Source organism: Halichoerus grypus, chromosome 7 (genome assembly GCF_964656455.1).
Source record: "Halichoerus grypus chromosome 7, mHalGry1.hap1.1, whole genome shotgun sequence".
Taxonomy (NCBI): domain Eukaryota; kingdom Metazoa; phylum Chordata; class Mammalia; order Carnivora; family Phocidae; genus Halichoerus; species Halichoerus grypus.
The window spans coordinates 85,197,841-85,216,452 of NC_135718.1; the positions used below are offsets into that span (position 1 = coordinate 85,197,841).

At 47.7% G+C, this 18,612-nt stretch overlaps 1 long non-coding RNA gene across 1 annotated transcript in view; it reads left to right on the plus strand.

Annotated features, from left to right (window-relative positions):
• The window catches only part of LOC118546315 (uncharacterized), a 76,287-nt gene extending 57,675 nt beyond the window's left edge, over positions 1-18,612 (plus strand). The window contains exons 2-4 of the long non-coding RNA XR_004922534.2: positions 7,633-7,818; positions 17,314-17,451; positions 17,724-18,612. This is a non-coding gene — a long non-coding RNA (uncharacterized LOC118546315). The remainder of the gene's footprint in view (positions 1-7,632; positions 7,819-17,313; positions 17,452-17,723) is intronic.

Below are 18,612 nucleotides of genomic sequence, written 5' to 3' on the forward strand. Positions count from 1 at the left end.
CAATCTCTATCAAAATACCAATAGTACTTTTCACATACCTAGATCGAAGAATCCTAAACTTTGTATGGAACCACAAAAGACCCCAAATAGCCAAAGCAATCTTGACAAAGAAAAACAAAGCTGAAGGCATCACAATCCCAGAGTTCAAGGTAGACTACAAAGCTGTCGTAATTAAGGCAATGTGACCTTGACACAGAAACACACATTCTTCTGTAGCTTGAGGAGCTTCTCCGTCCTTGCCGGACGGGATGCTGCCCAATTCATGAATCATTCAAGAAAGCCAATGTAATCTTTTAAATTACTCAGTTGAGTGTGTGTTGTTCAGTCCTGGAAAGGTGGGAAGGGAAGGTAGAAAGAAGAGTCAAACCCAGGGTCTGAAGGAGCTTCATGCCTGTGGAGGGAGACAACCTGAGGGAAGAGGGAGGACAGAACCAACCAGTCTTCCACCCTCTGGCTATTTCCAGTTCAGGGAAGCTGCACAAATCACCATCATAGTAATCGGAAACCCAGAAGGAAGAGCACTGCATACAGAATTCTGGAAAGAAGATTCTAGTCCCAACTCTGGAAAGTTCTCTGACTTTGGAAAAGCCACTGAGTATCCCTGGGCTTGGTTTTCTAATCTACGACATGAGGATTTGGGACTAAATTAGCTTTTCTCGAAATATGTTCATTCATTCATTCATTCATTCATAAGCTTTATTTTTAAGAAGGTTTGAAAAACTTGATTTTTTGGAGCAGTTCACTATAAACAAAGTGAAAAATGTTCCTTTGCTGCAGGACTTTGCAGAGTATTTAATACGCTCATGTGCGTTGTTTTGCTCATAAAATCACTTGTGCATATCGAGAAGCAGCAGTCTGAGGAGCTGACTTTGAGAAACACTACAGCAGATAATTCTAATATTCATATCCTATCATGCCAGAATGGTACCAAGAAAATTGGGCATGTGTCAGGTGTACAAATGACGGGCTAAACGGGGAAGCATTTTTTATTTTCACCGGCAACTGCTTTAAACTTTTCCCTCTTCTTCATGGCATCACATTCTTGCTGTGGGCCCAGCCAGAAGCATTGTCCTTCAGGGGCACCCTTGACTCTCAGCTGGGAGTCCATCCATCGCTGGAACCTGACAATTCACCCTTCATGTTATCTCTGGAACTCATCTCCAGGGCGGTAGCCCTGCTTCCAGGCTTTGCTGGTTCTTGATTACTGCTTTGCCAGTGGAAACGCTGGAAGTCTCTCTAACTAGTGAGGGTGTCTCTCAGCTTGTGTATTCTTTCCCTTATGCTGGAGGCTTTTCTTCCAAACCATGAATCTCATCAGGTCATCCCCCTTCTCAAAAATCTTCAAAGTTGGGGCGCCTGGGTGGCTCAGTCGTTAAGCATCTGCCTTCAGCTCAGGTCATGATCCCAGGGTCCTGGGATCGAGCCCCAAATCGGGCTCCCTGCTCAGCGGGGAGCCTGCTTCTCCCTCTCCCACTCCCCCTGCTTGTGTTCCCTCTCTCTCTCTCTCTCTGTCAAATAAATAAATGAAATCTTTAAAAAAAAAATCTTCAAAGGTTTGTTTGTTTGTTACAGAATAAAATCTGAGTTTCTTCAAGGTCATTCATGGTCTAGTCCTAACTTATCCTGCCTTTCCTCTCTCTGTGAGCCAAGCCCCCAGCTCCTCAAAAAATCTTATCTCAGGGGCGCCTGGGTGGCTCAGTCGTTTAAGAGTCTGCCTTCGGCTCAGGTCATGATCTCAGGGTCCTGGGATGGAGCCCTGCATTGGGCTCCCTGCTCAGTGGGGAGTCTGCTTCTCCCTCTCCCACTCCCCCTGCTTGTGCTTTCTCTTGCTCTCTCTCCTGCTCTCTGTCAAATAAATAAATAAAATCTTTTAGATTTCATGCATTTTCATCTCTGTTAATATAATGTTCTCTCTTTGGGATCCCCACCTCCTATCTCTTGTTATTAAAACATTCATCTCTAACAAAGCATTTGTGTCATTCAAGACCCACCTGTTCTTGGACACTTCCCTTGGGCTGGTATTCAGATAGTCACCCTCCCTCCTCAGGACTTAGTTAGAACATCCCTGACCTACTATGCCCCCTGCTGGTGTTAGAGTGACTTGTAAACTCAAGTACTCACTCTTCCTGTAATGGGTTTATTGAAGGGGGGGTAGCAGTGAATAAGTGCCCAGGACTGAAAAGCAGAGCCACCAGTTGATCACACCTGATGCTATGCATTTGTTCACTCATTCAACAACTAGTTCTTATAAACATGGATAACCCTGGGCCCCCTTGCACAGCTCCAGGTGCTTCAGGGGAGGCCCCCGTGAGTGGTCTGCCCCAGATCACCCGTGTCCTTCCTGAGCAGCGAGAGCGGCGTGCCCCGGCTGTGATCCCTCCTTTGGCCCCGGTGGTAAGATTCTCTCATTTGAGATCCTTAATATTCCTTAAAACCCACCATTAAAAAACACCCATCCTTTGATCAAACCTCCAGAGCCCCATTTCCAGATTTATCCTACGAAGACTCTGGAACAAGCCTGCACAAAACACTCGGTAGATCCCAGGACACTTCCTGGAGTGTCACTTACTGGAACCTCCGTGAAGTCCCCACAGCCAAAGGCTGGCAGGTGCAGCAGGAAGATAAATGAGCTTTGATGATGATTTCAATGGATGGTAATTTCTTGCTTCCACGGATACTCCACAAACACAGCTGTCAGAGCACATTGCGTAAATCAGATGCTAATTAAATTAAATCCCCACTAGAATTAAGGCAGCAGAGTATTTTGTCTTGTTTTCCTGCAGGCTGGGCTCTCGGTGGTGACAGCTGGAGCACCGTCCAGGTACGTGGGGCAACAGCTGCAGGGACGCTAGGCAACTGCTCTCACAGTTAAACTGTCATCAGTAACAGAAAAATAGACGGCAATTTTGGCAACATTGGTAATGTTAAAAATGTGAATAATCTAGTGGAAACAGAGCTAGACTGGGAGAGAAGAGAACTGAGTTTTGAGGTGAGTTTCAGCAAAAATCACTTTTCGACTCCAGTTTCGAGGCACTGCCTCCACGCCACGCCGACCTCCCTCCTCTCCTTCCTCCTGAGTGTGTACCAGGTATCAGCTCCTGCCAGCCAGTGTCCTGGGGCCTGGAGAACCAAAAATCCTCTCGATGCTCCTGGTCTCCTTGGAGAACGAGGAGGTGGGACTGTCTGATCTCGGCACCTTCCAGAACTTCACCTTCTGACGTCCCAATGTGAACTGTCGTTCAGCCGGCATCCAGGTGGGAAGTCTGTCAGTCCTCTGTCCCACCTCCTGCTGAAGGGCACACAAGACACATCCCTGCGCCTGCCCTCAAGTTTTTAGTCTAGTGAAAAATAAAAGCACATGGGCCTCCTGGGTAGCTCAGTCATTAAGCGTCTGCCTTGGGCTCAGGTCATGATCGCGGGGTCCTGGGATCGAGCCCCGCATCGGGTTCCCTGCTCAGCAGGGAGTCTGCTTCTCCCTCTCCCACTCCCCCTGCTTGTGCTCTCTCTCTTTCAAATAAATAAATAAAATCTTTTTTAAAAAGAAAGAAAATAGGAGAACTTTGAGTGGTAGTTGACCTAGCTAAGGTTTTTGGCAGCTTATTTCAATTCCCTGATTTCTAAGTGGAAGTCAGTTCTTCGGAGGCTCGATGCCCTCTTCTTGCTTTTCGTTTCTCCTTTTCCCATCCTCTGCTCTTCTCACCTCTCCTCCTTTCTTCTCTATCATTTTAAGATCCAAACACAAAGACATTACATGTACATCTATGTCTGTATCTGCCTCCTGCCCTTTCCCTCCCACTCAAACTCTGGAAGGCAATCCTACTCTGTTCGTGTGCACCACATCCATAACCCTGAGCACAGGACCTATGCAAATAGCAGGAATGTAAACGAACTTAATTCAAAGGATAGACCAAGTCTGGGTTGGAGGTAAAAGTGCACGGAGATTATTTTCTGCTTCATTTAAAGATCATCTGTATTTGTTTGGGTCCAATCAGGACAGAGGAACCACACAGTAATTTGAATTATTAAACAACATGGAATTGGCAGGCAAGAAATCAAGAGAATGCTAGGAAATATAAGAAGAGGCCACTAGCTGCCATCTGGCTGATTTCGAGCCCCAAGGGAAGGCCCCCTGCTTCATAGCTCAGATCCAGACCTTGTTGGAGAGGATAGGGCCCCGGCTCAGTGAGCTGCAGAGAGACCACTGTGGTGGCATTGCTGGGGGAGCTTGCTGGAAGCTTGCAGGACAGCTGCCCTGGAGGGTGCTAGGAAAGCTGTTGGATGAAAGCATTCTGTACAAAACCACCTGCACAGCAGGGGTACCCCAGGGACTGCTGTCTGCCGGGTGCACACGGGTGCCAGGGACACCATGCGTGCACCACAGGACCCAGTGCTGCTCACAGGACAGGATCCAGCTGAGATATCCATTCAGACCCAGGAAGAAAGACCTCCACCATCCACGTCTCTCTAGCTCTCCACGCTTACAATGGTCACTGTTGGCCGGTGCAGGAAAACATTCAAAGGGCCCACACCCATCCTCACAGAGCAGGCAAGGAGGGATGAAGACGAACTGAGAGGAACAGTTGCAACCATTTGAAGTTATATATTCATTTCTTACTCAGTAGCTAATGTTCACTGGTCATTTGTTGTGCAAGAGGCATTGATCACATCACCACATTTAATGCCTGCTCAAATTCATGTGAAAAGTAGGGCGCCTGGGTGGCTCCGTGGGTTAATCATCTGCCTTCGGCTTAGGTCATGATCCCGGGGTCCTGGGATCGAGCCCCGCATTGGGCTCCCTGCTCAGTGCGAAGCCTGCTTCTCCCTCTCCCACTCCCCCTGCTTGTGTTCCCTCTCTCGCTGTGTCTCTCTCTGTCAAATAAATAAATAAAATCTTTAAAAAAAAAAAAAAAAGGAAGGAAGGAAAGCAGAGTGGAAACATGGCTAGAACGTGGTTCCAGACCTAAGCAAGGGGAGCCCAGGGTGTGAGAAGCCCACGGATGATGTGCTGAGTGTCCTTCGTCTGTCACAAGTATGTCACACATATATGTGTCCTTCACTCAGCAGGTGGGACGGGTATCACTGTCAGGACCCAGTCAGGATGCTGTGAAGTACTCAAGTCCAATTGCAACCAAGCTGAATATCCTGTAACTAAGTTTATCTTCCAAAAATTAATCTGCAACACAATTATCCACAACCGAATACAAAGAGTTATTGAGGAACTAAAAATAATGAAAACACAAGGGGAACAGCAACTACCCCTATGGCGTAGGGGACAGAGGGGAGAGTTTGGAGTTATTCATACTTAGAAATTCCTCAGAAAATTAACGCTAGAATGACTATATGATACAGCAATTCAACTTCGGGATATACACCAAGAATTGAAAGCAGGGTCTCAAAGATACTTGTACACCCGTGTTCTCAACAGCACTACTCACAGTAGCCAAAAGACAGAAGCAGCCCAAGGGTCCGTGGATGGTGAGTGGATAAACAAAATGTGGTCCATACACACAATGGGATACTTTTCAGCCTTAAAAAGAAAGGGAACTCTCGTACCTGCATGAACTTTGAGGATATCATGCTAAGGGAAATAAGTTAGTTACAAAAGGACAGATACCATATGAAGCCACTTACATAAATACCTAGAGTGGTCAAACTCATGGATACACAGTAAAATGGTGGCAGCCCAGGGCTGGGAGGATGGAGAAATAGGGAGTTGCTGTTTAACGGAGATAAAGCTTCAGTTCTGCAAGATGAAAGAGTTCTGGAAATCAGTTGCACCAACAATACGAATGGTTTTAACAATACTGAACTGTACACTTAAAATGGTTAAATGGGGGACGCCTGGGTGGCTCAGTCATTAAGCGTCTGCCTTCGTCTCAGGTCATGATCCCAGGGTCCTGGCATCGGGCTCCCTGCTCAGCGGGAAGCCTGCTTCTCCCTCTCCCACTCCCCCTGCTTGTGTTCCCTCTCTCGCTGTGTCTCTCTCTGTCAAATAAATAAATAAAATCTTTTTAAAAAATGGTTAAATGATAAATTCCACGTGATGTGTATTTTACCGATTAAAGAAAACCCAGAAGTTTGGACGAGGCGCCCTGCAGAGTTGAAACTCAGAGCCTGGGTGCTGGCATCCTGAGCCCCAGGGTGGCCCTGGGGGCTGGGAGCTGGGGTTCCTGGACTGACGCAGTCCCGCTGGTGCTGGCGTCTCTGAAGGGGACGCGGTGAGGCTGGTGCATGCTGGGAACACTGCACACTGGAATCCAGGGCTGGAAGTGGCTAGGCTGCCAGGACGATGCTGGCAGGACGTGGAGGGGAAGGGGAGATCCTGTCTTCCTTCTGGGCATCCAGTCTCCTGCTGGTGTGGCCTCTCATCAGAACCCAACTCCGAGCCACCTAGCAAACAAAGAAGTGGTTTGCAGAGTCCAGGGTCCTGCAGCGAAAGCTGAGCGCCATGAGGCGACTTTGGGGATGAGAGGCACTAGTACGGGACCACACAACAGCCGTGAGCAAGGGGGTGGCAGCCTCAGAGTCTCCGGAAGCTGGCTCTGGTGGCAGTGTGAGGAGCATGCAATCGGGAGACTCAGGAGCCATCCCGTCTGTCTGCGAAAGACTCTATGGGGGTCCAGCCCCGAGTCTCCTCCAATTCCGACATCCAGGTTTCTGCCCAATTCCTGAATCCAGAATCCTATTCCCCACCTGATCCTTAGTTCTAGTAAATGGACCCTGGTGCTGCTCCGGACTTTTTAGGCTGTCCAAAGGTTGGGGATAGCTCAGAACCGTGGACCTGACAGTCTGCCTGGGTCCCCTAATATGACCTGCTGTAAATACTGTGCAAGAGGAAAACATTTTCTTCTACCCATCTTAGGCTTTTCTACCGATCTTAGGCCCTTGGCCGGGGCTCTGTAATAAACACAGGTTAGTAAGAGACAAACAGACATTTATTAATAGGAACATGTGCGGCTCATACAGACATGGTAAAGCTCAGACTTACACAGTCTCCATAACAAAGGACAGTGAGGTCGTGGAGAGACAACAGGACAAAGGAAAGCATTTCAGGCTTCCAAAGGCAGGGAATGGCGGGAAGGGGAGGGCACAGGAGGCCAGTCATGGGAGATCCAAGCCAGTCAGTAACATTTGTCCGTAGATTCCTCTGGAGCCAACTCCAGACCGATAAGGGTCTACAGTTGCCTCTGGGGGGGCACCTAGGTGGCTCAGTCAGTTAAGCGAACGACTCTTGGTTTCAGCTCAGGTCATGATCTCAGGGTCGTGGGATCGAGCCCCACGTCAGGCTCCAGACTCAGCAGGGAATCTGCTTAAGATTCTCTCTCTCCCTCTGCCCTTCCATACCCGCTTATGCTAGTTCTCTCTCTCTAAAAATTAAATAAATAAATCTTTAAAAAATGATAAAATAAGAAAATAGGGTTGCCTCTGGTGATTTCCTTTTGTCCTTCCTGATAGAGGGGGAGGAGGGACACCTGAAAATTTGAGTCCTGCCTTTAGGTTTTCCAAAAAAACAGGGAACTTCCCTTGTCTCTGCTTCTTCTTGATTGTCTTCAGCTCAAATTAACCCTTCTGGCAACGTGGCATATTTTGGGGTGACATATTCTGGTTCCCTTCCATGTGCTTATGCTCCAGAAAACTGCTGAAACCTTCTGCTATTCATCTGGAACCCGAGCTAACTGTGCACCCAGACCTACTATGTGCCATCCCCAAGTGCTGGGGCTGCAGGGACGAGGAAGACCCTCACTCAAGGAAGCCAGAGTCCAGGAGAAACTGTCAATCAATCATCGCAATGCGAGCATTTTTAACTCTGGAGACGCAGTAGGTCATTGAGGCCTCGGGACAAGCGTGTCGGGAACAACCTGTGACCACAAATCCCGACACAGTCATTCGACAGGCACCGGGCTCCAAGGTCTGGGGCTCTCAGGGGAGAGGGGTTGGAAAGGTCGCTCAGGGGCACCCCAGTGCAGACAGACGGACACATCATTCCCCCCCTGAGGGGGACTCTGCAGGTGCCCACAGGTGGCTGCCCAGCCCTCCATGCATCTCGTCCAGCACTGCTGAGGGGCTGCGTCCCCCTGCCCGCCCCTCCCCATCTGTGACAGAAAGCCCAGGGGACCCCAGCTTGACCGCGGCCCAGACCCCATCAGCCTCGATTACATTCCACGGCATCCGTCTCAGTCACCGGGTGAAATAAGGCAGAGACGAGTGCTTGGTAAAGTACTGAGTGCCCTGCAAACCTTAGCCGTCCCTGTCACCAGCCTCACCTATCGGTGCGCGACCATCCTTCTTCACACGGCTGAGTGCTGTTTGAGGATCAGTCACTAGGTGTCGCTGTGGGTCAAGGTAGCTTTTGCTCATTTTCTCTAGCTTTTCTGTAGATACGGAGATTGTTTTTTTCTCTATATAATTTGGAGGAAATGTCTCTCACTTATTTTTATATCCGTTATGGCACCTGTTGTTGTTGTTTTTTTTAAAGATTTTATTTATTTATTTGACAGAGAGACAGCGAGAGCAGGAACACAAGCAGGGGGAGTGGGAGAGGGAGAAGCAGGCTTCCCACGGAGCAGGGAGCCCGATGTGGGACTCGATCCCAGGACCCTGGGATCATGACCTGAGCCGAAGGCAGACGCTTAACGACTGAGCCACCCAGGCGCCCTCCGTTATGGCACCTGTTACTGGGACTTACGCACAGTGGATGCTTAATAAATATCTATTTAATTTGAACAAGGGAGAAATTCTGCTAGGATGAAGGAAACTATTCATTTTTGCCTGAAATTTTAATGAGAATAGAATTGTTCTTTTCTGTAAAACAAAGACAGAAACAACTGGGTTCTTTTCTATTCTCTTGGCATCCTGAAAGATTTGGCCACCTTGTTGGTTCCATAGGTTCATTAGAGTCTCAGTTTCCTCTCCTGATATCGGGGAACAAAATATTTGGCAAAGGTCTTCACCGCCACAGCTTGGCCGTCAAAGCCATGAGACTTTAAATTTAAAGCAGCAAAACTCTAGCTTTAAAGGGGATAATGTGGAGAAGCTGACTATCCAGCTTCCTAAGTCTTCAAATGTCCGTGAATGTGACAGTAGCTGGGGTTTGGACGGGGCGGGTACATTTGGAGCCCGCGTGCTGCTCACTGCTCCCGCAAGTGAACCTCTGGGATCTGGCAACGGTCAGTACTGAAGAGTGAACTTAGAGGTGTAACTTGTAGACAATGAGAACTATTACCTAGAAGCTTAATTCTTCCTGTTTTCCACCCTCTAAGCTTCTGCTTCCAAAGATGATTTTTCTGTCCCTTTTCCTGAACTTTCCTAAGATCTGGCTCTACCTTCAAACTCGAGGGAGCCCAAAGACCAGCTTCAGAATTCCCCCGCTTACTCTCAATCACAAGCAAGGAATTTCACCTGTAAATTTTCTCCTCTTCTTTCCTGTTAATGAAAGCTTTATTTTAAAACTGTAATTAAAGTATCCGCACAGAACTTCGGGAACTCAAGCATGAGTAATCCTGGCATTAGATAGGAATGAAGGCTGTATTGCTCTGTTGTGCTCTGAACACAATTGTCTTCGTGTAAACTGACGCGGGCAGATCCTGTTCTCATGAATTTGTTGGAATTCTAGCCACAATGAAGAAGAGTGAGCTACAGTTACTCCCAACACTGTCGACAAGTCTCACAGACATAATGTCGAGTGCAAGAAGCTACTGAGAAGAGTACCTACTGCACTAATTCGTTATTACGAAGTTCAGGGATAGGCCAAGGGAATCTCTAATTATAGTGAGGATTGAATGAGTAGATTCATGTAAAGTCCTTGGAAAAGTAGATGAATAAATGTGAGCCACGTTTGTTATAATGACAGACAGTCACTAAAACCTCTCTGAAATAAACCATACTCATTAAGCGGTCTTAATGAACAGCCTTAAGGTATCTGGATGCAAGAAAGACACGTGAGCCTCTGCTAAGGTAACTCTGCTCAGAGAAGTGGGCACGGGGTCTTGCATGCAGAGGGTCTGGGGACAGAGATGGCTCAGGCGAGGGGTGGGAAGGGGGGTGGCTATCAGGTTATTTCTGAGAGAAGAACGGGGAGGGAAGGAGTGGGACAGCATGTTAGCAGAAGCTCCAGAGGAGGATTTAGGGGACGCCCTGCACCAGAGGTCCATTGGCCTTCTTCAGGCTACCCCAAATCAGGAAAAAACATGACTAGCACTTGTCATAATTCATGAAGCCTTGCTTTGGAAACAGCTCCAGGAAAAGTCCCCTACCCTCTTCCAGCCAGATCACTGCCAGAGCCTCCCTCCCTGGCTCAGAATCTGGAGCAGCCCCTGGGTCCTTGATCCCTCATGCCCTGACAGCCACTCATTCATCCTGCTTTAGATGCTTTGACGAGGCGGGTGTGCTGGGCTGGGCTGCAGCCTCTGTCTGCTTCCTGACTTGTGTCTCACAGCTGTGCTCCCTCATCCTTCCTCTGGCCATACCCCAAGCCTGCAAACATGCCTCAGTGCTCGGCCTCTCTTCAGTGTTCTCCAGTAAGAATGCATGCATGCTCAGAAATGGCGAATAACAAAAATACTGCTTTATTTTAAGGTGTTGGAACATTTCTTTCTACTTACTGTTCTCCCTTTCCGAGTACTCTCCTTTTACTTAGGAATTTTCTGATTCAAAGCGACTGAAAGAGTGGTTTGGGAGTTTATAATAGATGGTATCAAGAAGGCTTTGAAATGGCTTTTTTTAAAGTACTATATTCCTGGGGCGCCTGGGTGGCTCAGTCGTTAAGCGTCTGCCTTCAGCTCAGGTCATGATCTCAGGGTCCTGGGATCGAGCCCCGCATCGGGCTCCCTGCTCTGCCGGAAGCCTGCTTCTCCCTCTCCCACTCCCCCTGCTTGTGTTCCCTCTCTTGCTCTGTCTCTCTCTGCCAAATAAATAAAATATTTAAAAATAAAATAAAATAAAATAAAGTACTATATTCCTTAGACTTATCTTTCCATATATAAATGAAAAATGTCTCTGTAAAATGCCCAACTGCACTTAAACAATCATCATCAAATTAATGGACAATCATAATCCTCAGTAATTATAATGGCACCACTAAATTTTCCACGTCTCAAGATTTGTTCTACTCGAGAACTATTGTTTCGACAACGTGGGTCATTGCATATTTGCACTCAGAAACTCAGGACTGGTGACACCACAGGTATTTCACAAATACTGTTTGACTTTCTTATTAAGGTCATGTTTCCCTCTTCCTCACCTCTAGATAAGAAGTATGATGCAGGGAAGGTGTGAGCAGGGAGGAGGAGTATCAACTATTCAAGACATTTTTCAAAAGAAAGACTAATTCAAATGATGTTTTGGTAATAGAAAAGTGGAACCTTAGGCAAAATGTGTGGTCTGGTTGGCATTCCTGAATCTTTCACTCTGCAGACCGTGAAACCAGCCTAAGGCGAGGAGACGGGTTGGGTTGGCTCCAATGGTGTGTTTCTGAAGCCCAGGCTCACAAAACTTACCCCTGGAAGGGACTGAGCTGTGTGGAACCATTCATTGCAAAGACTTTATAAACATAGGCTGTATTAGTTTCTAATATATTGGGTCCATGTTGTCTACATAGTTGAAGTTTTCTAAGATAAGACGCAAACCAAAAGATCATCTTATTGGAATGTACACAAAACAGTGTGTGTACACGGGCGAGTGTGTGGGTGCGCTTTGTCATGGGGCAATAGATGCCTATCCTTCACCTTGTTCTCAAAAGGGGTCATGAGTGAAATAAGGTTAAGAATCACTGACCTCTGGGTGAGGTCCAGAAAAACCAAAACAAACAAAGTAAAACCAATCCCTATAGCCTCAGAGCAAAGCCTAGTTCATACAAAGACAACCCAAGGTGGGTGGAGGGAACAGCACAATGAAGGTGGGTTAGTCCCCACAAGACAGGGTTTGTGTATTGTGAATGTTCGGAGCTCAATTTGCCAGAATTAATGTTTTTGAGTCAGGCTCACACAAATCATCCAGGTCAAGATTGTCCTCCTGAGCCCTTTGGAGAAGGGGAGAATGCCCGTGGGGACTGTAGGGGGGAGGTAGTTGAGCAGACATGCAGAAGGTGGCCGAGGGGGGAGCGGTCTCGCTGAATTCTGAGCTTTGACCTTCACGAAGGATAGAATAAGGTGCTCCTTGTTCAGATTGATCATTTCAGGCGTTTTTGGTTTGTTGAAGGGAGGGGGGCAGAGGCAGAGGGAGCGCAGGCAGAGAGAGAGGGGGCGCCGCCAGAGGGAGGGGGGACGCGAGCGGGGGGGGGGGCGGGGGCGCGGGCAGAGGAAGAGGGCGGGGCGCGGGCAGAGGGCCAGCGGCTTCCCTGGGCTGCGCACCTCCCTCTGGAAGGGGTGGACGGGCCTGGGGCCACAGCGCTGGCCGGTAAACTGAGGCCCTCCCTCTCCAGGACAGCAGTTCACTGTGACTGCTTCAGGTAGTTAATTCTTGAAAGCCTCCCCACCCCCCAACCCCCTTTTTTAAGGACTGTTTTTCAGGGAAATAAAAATCAGTGCTTAAGAACAGCAGTTCACTGTGACTGCTTCAGGTAGTTAATTCTTGAAAGCCTCCCCACCCCCCAACCCCCTTTTTTAAGGACTGTTTTTCAGGGAAATAAAAATCAGTGCTTAAGACCTCTCCAGCTCCTCTTCAGCTGACACCTGGATTATTTGATTATTGGTTAACACTGAACAAGGGCTGGGAGCAGGGAGGAAATGTGGGGGAATCTGCTGATCACACATCTCTCAGAACCCTCCTTCCAGCGGCATTAAAAGTTCTTTTGGCCTAAATGTCAACGGTAGAACAATGACCATAGTTTTTTGTTTTTGTTTTTGTTTTTAATGACCATAGTTTTTAAAGATTTTTTTTTATTTTTTATTTTTTTTATTTGAGAGAGAGAGAGTGAGAAAGAGAGAGAGCACAAGAGGGGGGAGTGGGAGAGGGAGAAGCAGACTCCCTGCCGAGCAGGGAGCCCGATGCGGGACTCGATCCCGGGACTCCAGGATCATGACCTGAGCCAAAGGCAGTCGCTTAACCAACTGAGCCACCCAGGCGCCCTGACCATAGTTTTTAAATAGAAGTTTCCTGAAGGGGTCTGACAAATCTGTGTTCTTACACAGGTAATGGGATCAGATATCTGAGATTCTAGTGAACTTTAGCCCAGGGCGCTGCCTCCCATTCGGTCTGCGGGGTGACACCCTTCCCGACCCACGCTTGGATCTGCTGGCTGGACGCCACACCCACGGTGAAACAGAAATCTCCCCCCACTTGAAAACTGTACAAAATGACTGCTTTAAAACTATTATACTTTTAAAAGTATAAAATATATAATAATATATATATTATTATATATTTTATGATATTTATAAAATATATAATAAAAATATTATACTTTTATCTGGGCACTTTTGTTTAAAGATTTCCATTTTTAAAAACCTCTATTTGATTTCTTTTCAAATATGTTAAATTTCAAGGAACAGTTGCGGGTGAGAGGACATTCCCAGGCGTCCAGGGCTGGCCGTTCTCGCTGGGCGCTGGCGGTGAGGCCTGGGGGCCCAGCTCCTCCGAAAGCTGAGCTTTCTACGGCAGAAAGAATGTTCTCTGCCTCTGTAAACAGATCTCCTTGGGAGCTTGGGAAGAAAAAAGCAGGAAAGTTTATCTTTCTCTTTCATCTGTGAATAAACCAGAAGAGGAAGGTGAACTTGGCCAAAACATTTCTTTATTTTTGTTAAAAAAAACAAACTACATTTCACATCAAGACTAAATGATTTTATGGGTTTTTTTAAGATTTTATTTATTTATTTGACAGAGAGAGCACAAGCAGTGGGAGCCACCCAGAGGGAGAAGCAGACTCCCCACTGAGCCGGGAACCCCCCGCCACCACCGCCCCCAGCCCTGTGGGACTCCATCCCAGGACCCTAGGATAATGACTTGAGCCGAAGGCAGACGCTTAGCTTAATCGACCCAATCCCCACCCAGGAGCCCCTGATTTTATGTTTAAAGTTCAGTTGTTTATTTTTCACTATTTATTCCAAAATTTTAGATCAGCTTTAGAGGCTAGAATTCGCATCCAGTACCATGCCGAGCTTGGTGCGCATTGCTGCCGGTGAGACCCCACGGCGACATCAGCGTGTCCCTCCACCTCCCTAGCCCCAGACGCTGGCCGGCTCTAGAGCACGGTCTCTGCACCAACTTGCCTGCTCTGGACCCTGCGGGAAAATTGGACTTCTGTCACTTGGCCTTTGGCGTGCTGCTCTGAGCTTGGCTCTCCTGTAGCTCATCTCAGTATCTCAGTCCTTTTTGTTCTTTTCTTTAAAAAAAATTTTTTATTGAACTGTAGCCGACACAGGCTGCGACGTTCGTGTCCGGCGCACAGCACGGTGACAGTGCAAGAGTGTGTTACACTGTGGTCTCACGAGTGTGGCTGCCGTCCGTCACCACACTTACCTGGGGCAACACCACTCACTCTGTTCCCCGTGCCGTGCTGCTCCTCCCGGGATTTATCCATCCCATTCCTGGAAGCTGGACCTCCCTCTGCCCTTCACCTGTCCCTCCCCTCCCTCTGCAACCACCAGTCTGTTCTCTGTATTCAGGGCTCTGTTTCTGCTCTTGTTTGTTTTGTGCTTTAGATTCCACATATGAGTGAAATCGTGTATTTGTCCTTCTCTGATTGAGTTATGTCACTTAATATAATACCCTCTAGCTCCATCCACGTCGTTGCAAGTGGCAAGATTTCACTGCTAATTTGATGGCTGAGTAATATTCCATTATCAATCTATACCACATCTCTATCCATTCCTCTATCGATAGATATTTACATTGCTTCCATACCATAACTATTGTAAATAATGCTGCAATAAACAAAGGGGTGCACATAGCTTTCTGAATTGATGTTTTTGTTTTCTTTGGGTAAATACCCAGTAGTAGAATTACTGGATTATATGGTATTTCTATTCTTACCTTTTTGAGGACCCTCCATATTATTTCCTGCAGTGCTGTACTGATCACATTCCCAGCCGAGCACGAAGGTTCCTGTCCCTCCACAGCCTTGCCAACACTGGGTATTTCTTAAGCCTGAACGATTTTAATACTTTAAACATACACTTGTTTTTTATTTTTTTATTTTTTATTTTTTTAAAGATTTTATTTATTTATTTGAGGAGAGAATGAGATAGAGAGAGAGAGCACGAGAAGAGGGAGGGTCAGAGGGAGAAGAAGACTCCCTGCCGAGCAGGGAGCCCGACGCGGGACTCGACCCCGTGACTCCAGGATCATGACCCGAGACGAAGGCAGTCGCTTAACCAACTGAGCCACCCAGGCGCCCCATATTTTAAATATACACTTGTTTTTTAAAAATAAGTAGGAAGGGGGGCATCTGGGTGGCTCAGTTGGTTAAGCGTCTGCCTTGCTCGGGTCATGATCTCAGGGACCTGGGATGGAGCCCCGCGTTGGGATCCCTGCTGAGCAGGGAGTCTGCTTCTCCCTACCCCTCTGCCGCTCCCCCTGCTCATGCTCTCTCTCTCTCTGTCTGTGTCAAATTAATAAATAAAGTCTTTAAAAAAAATAAGTAGGAATGATTTTCCTTGCAGGCACATTCTTTCATCTCTGCTTTCCCAAATGATCCGTGTCAGACTTGCATGTGACATACTCAAGTCTGAAATGGAGAAACTTCTTGGATGACAAGAGGTATGGTCCAGGCTACGTCTCCTGTGTGATTGTCGAGGAAAAGCTGCTAGTGTTTTCACTGCTTGACCTTTTTCATTTTGCGTATTACTGACATAAGCACACTGATTGTAGATTTGGAGCCACTTGGACAGCTAGCTCACTGCTCACCTCACTGTTGACCGTCCCATCTTCTGGCTCGGCTGGCAGCTCCTTTGCTCTGTCCCTGTGGCTCCCACCTTCTTCACCCACCACTTCATCATTCTTCCTCTGTATTTGACTTTTTTTAGCAAGAGGAATAGATTAAATTTGCATTTTTCAGATCTTCCAGTTGGAAGAACGACCCCTTGTATAAAACATTGGTGCAGTTGAGTTCTGTGAACTCTCACGAAACTCATTACCTTGAGAACCAACTTTTGGTCTGTCACATGTGTTTACACATCTTTTTAGTATAAAAATTTTTTAAAGTAGTACAATGAAATGACAATATTGGAGTCCGATTTATTATTTGCATCCAGTCAACTATATTAACACGCAGCACGAACTTTTCTAGCTTCTCTTGGAATCGTGGAGTCAGAAGTCACCCAGCCCAAAGTCTCAGCTCCTCTCACCCAGCAACTGTGGTACGGGAGTCCCTGAGTGACAGGCCAGTTCCTCTGCCCGTTCCGAGTTGCTTTTATGTGATCAATTCAATTACTTGTGCATTTCTTGAACACATGCCAAGCACCGAAGTCATCGGTTTTGGTATATTTCCTGCCTTCCAGGGAGCATGAATTCCTATGAGGAGAGACAACAACCACGTGAGGTGGCGTACACTGTGGTTATTGGCCCTTCAGAGATGTGAAGGCTTCCGTTGGCCTGGGGAACCAGAGCTGTTTCCTCTGTTTGGAGGGTGCTGGGTGGCTGCACAGACAGAGTCCCAGCCGGGAGGGCCCGGAAGGTGGATGGCGTGTGTCATGGAGGAGGAGGCAGAACATTCCGCATATAGAGAAAAGCACATGCAAAACACTCGATAAGAAAAGACAGGGAAGGCAGTGGTGTTCGAGGTCCAGCTCACAGAATCTTCTCGCAAGAACGTAGGTTTTGTCGGAGCGGTGAAGAGACATGTAATCATGGGGAGAAGTAGAAAGGGAAAAGGTGGAGGATGAGTCTGGAAAGACAGTTGGAGATTCTGAGTAGGAAAACCCGTATCTGCTAAAGGATTGCATTTTATCCCAAGAGCAGTGTGAAGCCAGCTAGTGTTTGCAAGTGTAACAGGAATGACCACCACTTACATCTCGGTATCAATGTGCAGGCATAGTCCTGAGTACTTCACCCGCTTTAACTTACTTTGATCTGGGGCACCAATTTTATCAGGTAGGTACTGTTATCATCCCCATTTTAAGATGATGAAGCCAACGCACAGAGAAGTTGACCAAGTTACCTGAGGCCACACAGCTAGTAAGTGACAAAGCTGGTATTTGAACTAAGTAAGGGAGATTTGGAAAAACACCTGAGAGCAACGTGTAGTATGGCCTGAGCGAGTGGCCAGAAGTCCAGGCTGGAGGCCATGACAGCAACCCAAAAGAGGGAGTTTATATGGAGGCAGTGGCTGGGATGGAAAAGTGCACCAAAGTCAACCTGTCTCTCGTCTGCTTGTTACAGGATCCAAAGTGGTTTGAGTTCTGCAGGATGATTTCGTCATAGATTGGAGCTCTAATAAAGAATGTGGATGGGAGAGCGTCACGACTGTTCCATGCTCAGTGCGTGCGGGGCCCCGGGCAGCCCTGCTCCATGTTCAGGGTAACATTTGCTTTGTTTCTATTACAACCCAATTTCCTTTCAGGAATACAGTCAAGCATTTAAAATGGGGGTGGTGTTTCCCTAGTGCACGAGTATTCCCAGAGAGATGTTCTTTTATATTTTCTGAGCAAATGAACTAAGCTGCTCGGCATCTGGCTAGGGCTCCCTGTCAGTAAGTGGCCCATGTTTTGGCAGACTTTTGGTGGGCAGTGGGCCAAACGCTAATGATTTTAGTAAATAATTTTAGCCTAAACACTCTCTCCTTGTTTCAGAACCTCCATGGACTAACAACTGTGCGCGTGAGGACTGATTGTTCCCGACTGTGTTCTCCATGCGCGCCTCCACGCCCTCCCCATTCTGCACAAACTCCCTCCGTGAGGCGAGTGAGGGCTTGGGCAAGGGTTGCCTACTCTGACAAAGCAAACCAAGGTAGCTTTCTCAATCTGTAATGACAAAGGTGGGGCCGGATGTCACGTCTCCAGTCACTGGTCTCAGTTTACTTAGCTGCTGAGTAGAGAGGAGTATTTGTGCCTTATTCATTGAGCAGACCCTGACGGAGCGCTGTCACTGGCTGGGTTCTGTGCCGGGTGCTTGGAATCGGAGCCGAAGAAAACATAGTCTGTGACACCAGTCACCCTAAAGAAGAGAAGCTGAGAAGGGAATTGTTATCCAAGTGATGGACATCGGGAGAGGTGAGGGAGGCAGGGAGCACCCTATCCACGGGGCTGGGAAACCAAGGAACACTGTAGTTTCCTGCCCTCCAGGGACCTGATGAGGCTGGGGGCTGGTCCCCACAGCCATTCCCAAGGCAAAGGGTCATCCCAGGTGATGCCGACGGAAAACAAGAAGCAATGTCCCACTGAACACATGGGCAACCTCACAGGGACAGTGGGCAAAGGGGAAGAGTCCACAGGGCTGGGGGGGGGGGGGCGGGCAGAGACAGAAATGCAAGCAAATCAGTCATTCTGGAAGGGAGTCCAGTCTGAGCCTGAGCCAGAACTGAGACACATGTGAGCACGCTTCAGGCTTCAGAGCTGGACATCCAGAATTCCATTGTCATACTCCCACCTCGGGGCCTTTGCCCAGGCTGTTCTGTCTTGGAACACTTTTCCTCAGACATGCCCTCTGCTCCAGTGTCACTTCTTGATGATTGTAATTGAC